Genomic DNA, 6907 nt, shown 5'->3' on the forward strand with positions numbered 1-6907 from the left:
CTTCTACCATCTTCATGTCTCTCAACACTCTTGTTTTCAAGCTTCTGTAGAACCGCTCACCAACCTTTGAATACTCAATGGCTTTTCTAGCCTAAAATCCCAAAGTCCTTCCGCAATCCTTCCAAAACCAACATGGTCAGGTCTGTCACAGCTATACCTCACTCCTGGTACCAATTTCTGTCCTAGTTAGGATTACTATTGCTGTGATGAACCACCATAACCAAAAGCAACTTGTGTAGTAAAGGATTTATTTGGCTTAAACTTCTGTACCATAGTCCATCACTGAAGGAAGCCAGAACAGGAACTCAAGCAGGGCTGAAACAGGAGATGATGCAGAGACCATGGAGGAGTGATGCTTACTAACTTGCTACTCACTGTTTTGCCCATCCTGCTTTCTTATAGAACCCAGAACCACCAGGCCAGGTGGACACTCCACTATCAATCATTAATTGAGAAAATGGATACAGCTCTATCTTATGAAGGCATTTTCTCAGTTGAGGTCCTTTCCTTTCAGAGGACTGTGGCTTGTGTCACGTTAAAACATAAAAGTAGCCAACATAGATTGCTTATTTTACGGAGTGTTATTAACATCTGTGAAGCAGATTTAACAACAATCAGATTGAAGTAGCAGATCTTAATATTGAGAAGTTAATTAAAATGAGAGTGATCCTATGCATTTCTTGGCTTTTCATTTTTAAATACTAAAGTGCTCTTCCAACCACAAATTCTTTTATGCCCACTTCTAGAACACTAGATTTACTCTCATTTTATGGCAAAGAAAAGGCATGTGGGGTACAATAACATGAGCCATAAAGCGTTCTCTGTGAATAATTGGAAAGTAAGCACAAGGAGCTGGGAGTGGGGAAGACTCGAGGATTTCATAATAAAACACATGTGCAGATCCTGGAGGAAATGTTGGAGAATTTGGAAAGCTAGTCTCAAAGCTGGCTTTCTTCTTACTGGGAAGGTAGGAGCCTGGACCAGCTAGAGAGATACTGGTTGTGTATCACCATGGAGAGAACTGAGGCTGTATAACCTTGACCTAGTAGCAGAAAGGCTTAACTCTGTTGAGTAGCAAGACCAGGTTTCTCTGAGCTTTGGCTACATCAGTCACTCTGACCTGCACCTCCCAAAGGATGTTAGAAACAAGGAGTCCTCCACTTACAGTTCAGGCTCGTGAACAGAATAAGCCTATAGTATTCTAGCACATGTTTTACAAAGTCAGATGGATTTCCTCAGCATCTTAGAGAAAGAGGAAAGAAAGAACTTCTGGATTTTTTTTTTTTTTTAATGAGATGTTTTATTACAAAGAGTTTCACAAAATGAAAATATCTCAAAAAGGAAGCTAGGCTAACAATTGGAGAATTGGGGGAAGACAGGGCAATGTGAGTTTTTTTTTTGTTTGCCCAAGATGGGTGGGAAGGTATAAACAGAACCAATCTAAAAATGGCTGCTATTACCCAAGCCTGAAAAGGGGTCCTAGAAAACCCAGCGACCCCTTCTAAAATGTTTAATAGGGGTATCTTAACAGAGCTCTTTAGCAGGCACTTGGCAGTTCAGGATTTTATCTTCTGGTGGTTTTCTTTCCACGCAAACGTGGAGCAGGATGGACAAGGTTGCTCTGGAAAGTGCCCTCCTAGCAGCACTGCCCTGTGCTCTGGTCCCTGGGGACGTTATAGTTAATATACTTTATATAAATACACAGAGGAATAGAAAATATAAAATCTGAGAAATTGAGGAAAAGTGAGGAACTTGGGGAGAAGATGGAGCCGCAGACCTTGCTCAGGCCAACTTGACCTCTTCTTTGACCTCTTTGACATCTGGCTTCTCCACCTAAATTTTCTCTTCTGTGACTTCTTTTTTTCTCTTTGGGATCTTCCTCTTTCATCTTCTGTTTTGACTCTTTTAACCTTTTTGAAGTTAGAAGAGCTTTTGTGACCACCTTCGCCCTCCTCCTCTGAATCCGAGAATTCTTCCTCACAGGCAGTGCGTTTGTCAGAAGAGCAGATGGAGATGCGTTTGTCAGGGTCTTCCTCATCCTCATCACCACCCTCTTCTGGGATGGCATCCTCAGGTATGGCCTGCATCTGAACCCTAGGGGCATGGGGCAGCATTCTCAAATTCTCAAAGAGTCACTGCTTGATCTTTTCCAGGTATTCGTTAGTGTTCTGGTTAGTCATATTGGAAGGGCTGATGTGAAGCTTGAAACCCTGTCCAAAGTATTCAAAGTAGTCAGTGTACGGCAGCTCATTAGGGATCTCTGTGTCCAGGGCCACAGCTGTTTCCTAAGTCCAGCACTGAGCGACATTACAGATGGTGTAGCTACCTCCTCCCAGCATTAGCATAGGCAAGTTGAAACTCTTCTGAACTCCACATACTTGGCGTGTCCTTTGATGGTCAGATTGAAGCAACCTAACCAATCCACAGACAGGGAATCTGAGCCACACTGTAAGACCACTGCACTAGGCTGGAACATCTCCATTGCTTTGGACATGACTGGCTTAAAGATGGCTTCATAGGACTCGTCATCAATGCTGTCTTGCAGTGGGTAGTTAACAGTGTACTACTTGCCTTTGCCAGCCCCAATAATCCATAGGTCCCCAGTTCCTGGGAAATCCTCTCCGTATTTATGAAAGCACACAGTAATGATCCAGTTTGTAGTATAGAAGGCCTCTTCCGTGCCATCACCATAGTGAATATCAGTGTCAATATACAGCACCCTCTGATGATACTTTAGCAGTTCCAGGATGGCCAAGATGATATCCTTGACACAACAGAAGCCAGATGCTTGAGACTTCTTTGCATGGTGCAGGCCCCCAGGCCGGTTCACAGCGATGTCCGTCTGCTGCTTATTAAGTTTTACAGCACTTGCGACAGATCCACCCGTGGACAACTGACAGAACTCAAACAAGCCATCAAATACCGGACAGTCCTCACCAATGTTGAATCTCTGCATCTGCTTGCTGGATTCAGACATAATCTCTGGGCGAATAGAATGCAAGAATTTAATGCACGCATCACTGTGGTACTTGGCCGTTTCCTCAGCATTGGCTTTGTGAGGACGATAGATTTCCATTTTTCAGTAGAGATCATAGTTGAGCAGCAAATTGTGAGTCATACGGGTTCGGTGAGGCTTTATTGGGTGCCCTTGTCCATAATAGTAGTTTCCAACATCCCTGTTGTAGTAGTAACAGACTTTGCTTTTGGTGCCCTGAGTCTGTGCCGTCTTGCTCGCCGCCTGGCACTCCCGGCAGTCTCAGAACTTCTGGATTTATATAATGGGACAAGGAATGGTCTGTTGTTAAGATGCCCACTCCAATATTTTTATTTAGTGTACTTTTTCTCTTTATTAAGTGTAAAAATACGTAGAAGGGACCCTGTAAATGCAAATTTTATTACTAAGAAGATGTCAAGCCGGGCAGTGGTGGCACACACCTTTAATCCCAGCACTTGGGAGGCAGAGGCAGGTGGATTTCTGAGTTCAAGGCCAGCCTGGTCTACAAAGTGAGTTCCAGGAAAGCCAGGGCTATACAGAGAAACTCTGTCTCGAAAAACCAAATAAATAAATAAATAAGAAAATGTCAGTTAACTGGTTCTTTGTGTGCCTGGTCCAGAATAATCCATTTTATGCCCACAAGAAATTTCCAGCCTTTAATATACAGACAGCAAACACTGAAATTTGAGATTTGATAGAGTAGTGACAAAAATATCATGTCTATTTTTAAGTTAAATGAAGAATATTGACATTTGGTGCCTTATCCCAGTATTAGGAGAGAGAGAGAGAGAGAGAGAGAGAGAGAGAGAGAGAGAGAGAGAGAGAGGCATTACATATACATTTAGATAATAATGACTTTCTTCACAACAGCAAACCTTCACTTCAGCTATTTTCTACAACAGATTTTTTTTTAAATTTCCTGAGAAAAGCACAACTTTGACTTTCCTAACACCCGTCTTCTGACCCCAGGACCTCTAGCCTTTCCTCAAACAGGATTCATGTTCCTCTGGGAGCCATTAGTGACCCCATACACTTCCTTTGTGGTTTGACAGGCATGTAGAAACATCCTCCTTGGAAGAGTCTGGGCCGATTTTGTTTGGTATTACATTCAAAAGCATCTCTACAGCATCATAACCTTATGAGAGGCTTTGCAAAGTCTTCTCACGAGGTCAAAGGGAAGTGACCTTGCAACTCTTGCTGAACTGGGCTGGGATGGTCTGACTGCCCATCTTAATTTGATGGACATTAGTTAGCATAAGTAAGTCTAAAGATAGAAAACACTGGATCATAACTCCACCTTCCCAGTTCTAGATTGTTCTACCAGAAGATGTTAAGTATGTTTTAACTAGAGTGTTTTCTAGAACTTAAGTGTAAGAGAAATTTAAGTCAAGAGGCGTGGCACATGTGTGGTGTCTCATGCATGCCATCCCTACACTTAGGCTCTTGAATTTGAAGATACCCCAGGCTATACAAGAAAATGACCAAAATGTATCAACTTGAAATATGTAAAAAAAATCTATATTTAACACATTCATATTCCAGTGTACTGTATTGTGCAGTCCATGCTTACAATTAATCAATCAATTAATTAATGTGGACTTTCTTTGCTTTTAATAAGCCTTTACTTATTAAAATTATCACTAAAAACTCTCATAAGGTCTACTGGTATCCCATTTCACAGATGGGCAGAGTGGGCTCAAAGAAGCTCAGTGTCTAGTACAAGGTCCCTTGGGGGAACAAAGTAAGTGAGAATTCCCACGGGAGCAGGGTAACTCCAGAGCACATAAACAGTGACTTCGCTGTACACCTGTGCCTTATTGTTTTATTCAATTGAACATGTCTTGAGCAGCTCCTGCATGCCACGCTCTGTTTCAGATGTTTCCACACACAGCATAGGCCAGACAGCCCAGGCCTGGACTTTGGAACTTCCACTATAGTGTAAAGGATCTGAAAGCATACAGGAAAGGGAGTGAGAGAGAGCCAGTGAGGACTAAGGAGCTTCTCAGGTGGCTTTCTGGTAACTCTGTGGTTAACCATGCACGAGGAGACAGCCAGGATGGATAAAGCTGGCTATTCCACTGTGGCTTCCAATTTCTCGACATCCACACTGTCACTTACTGCCTACATTTTTATTGTGGTCATCATGAGTTCGTCCATAATTTCTATCTGGGAAAGAATTTCTTCCAAAAACAAAACTACCAGATGATGTCACAAATCAACTCGATGTAGGGGGAAAAAAAAGGAAGAAATTAGCCCTTAGTCTCTCAGAGCCCTATGACCTGGACACCAGCTGGGGAGGGACCCTTTATGGCACCATGCAGACAATGCTGTGCCCTGCTGGCCTCTGGGGGCCCAGGACATTCACCAACTATCTGCCAATAACAGGTTTCCCAGATGGCCTGTAAGTGATCTATCAGACTTCCCCTTCACCCAGGCCCCCAATAAAAAAAGCCAGCCCTCCTTGTCCCTGCTGTGTCGGGTGAAAAACAAGGCAAATGCTTCCTTCTGTTTGACAGCCAAGGAAAAGCCGGTCCTGGTGCTTTTTCCCTTCTTCTTTCTGCAAAATAAAATCTGCATCTCACAGGGTTCATCTCTCATTGAGCCTGACGTCGATTTGATTTCCAATCTATTAGACATTTATAAAAGAAAACCATGTTATCTCTTTTTAGCTGGTTTAATCCAATTTAAGATCTTTTATGTTTTTTTTAATTAAGGAGCTAGAAAATAACGTTATGTATTAGGGACACAGAGTTTGTTTGGTTTTTATTATTTTACTACTAAAACGTACCTCTTTTCAAAATAAACAAATATAATAAAGATAAATAAAAATAATCATGTTCTATCTCTGGGGAATATTGATTTAAAAAAAAAAAAAAAAAAAAAAACTTGGCCCAAACTAAATACTGATTTAAAACGTAGTGGCATAGACATCCAACAATTAGCCGACATAAAACATAATGATGTAAGTGCACTGTAAGAAACCCAGGGCAGCCTATCTTGTCCAGCACGTGTTCCCAAAACTGATCTCTGACCAGAATGAGGAGGAAATGATTTGTTTGGAATCCCCCATCTAATTAATGGCTTCCCTTGAAAAATAATAGAACGACTAAGTATGTTTGTATTAAAGATCAAGAAAGAAGTTGAATTAAGACCATAGCTTCATACCTAATCTTCACTGTGAAAGGATATTCAATTCCAATCATGTAATTCTAACTGTCTGTAAGTTCATTTGGTTGTATAGAATTTGGGTCTGGTTAATTTTGGTGTATGATGTTTTTTATTTATTTGAAAGATTTTTTTAAAAAAAATAAAATTTATTTTTTTTTAAAAATGTAAATGCCACTAAGAGCTCTGACCTACGGATTCTTTGGGTGACAGCTATATGAAATCCTTCTTTCATGTTTTCTCATTTGGTGCTTTGATCTACCAACTGTTGTTATTAATTCCCACTGAGCCTAATTTAACCCAAAAGGTCTATCTGGAGACTGGGTTTCATCAGATGATACTCCTAGCAAGCCCCCATGCTACAATACTACATTTTGCCAAAACAAGTTAAATTTCTCACATTCCTTTTAAAACTTTAGAGTAACCAACATGAAAATGCACTAAAGCAGTACTCAAGATGTGTCTCCACCTGAAGATCTCACAAAGCTTCAATTCATGAACACACATCTCATCGAGTGCTGGGATTAAAGGTGTGTGTCACCATGCCTGGCTTGAATGTATTTCTTAATGATTCATTTTTAATATTTTATGCTCTTTTACTATGCTTAATTCCCAAAGAATATTTTGTATGTTTTAAAACAATTCAGTATTCAAAATTAGATACAGGTTCCTCAGTTATGGATAGTATTAAATATTCATTAATTATATTTTTAGGGTATGAAAGGATATGAATATAAAAGTTGAACA

The 6907-nt window shown here is 40.7% G+C and overlaps 1 pseudogene; it reads right to left on the bottom strand.

Annotated features, from left to right (window-relative positions):
• Positions 1-1782: 1782 nt before the first annotated feature.
• The window catches only part of LOC110337964, a 17641-nt pseudogene continuing 12516 nt past the window's right edge, over positions 1783-6907 (bottom strand).

This window comes from Mus pahari, chromosome 21, assembly GCF_900095145.1.
Source record: "Mus pahari chromosome 21, PAHARI_EIJ_v1.1, whole genome shotgun sequence".
In the NCBI taxonomy this organism is placed as follows: domain Eukaryota; kingdom Metazoa; phylum Chordata; class Mammalia; order Rodentia; family Muridae; genus Mus; species Mus pahari.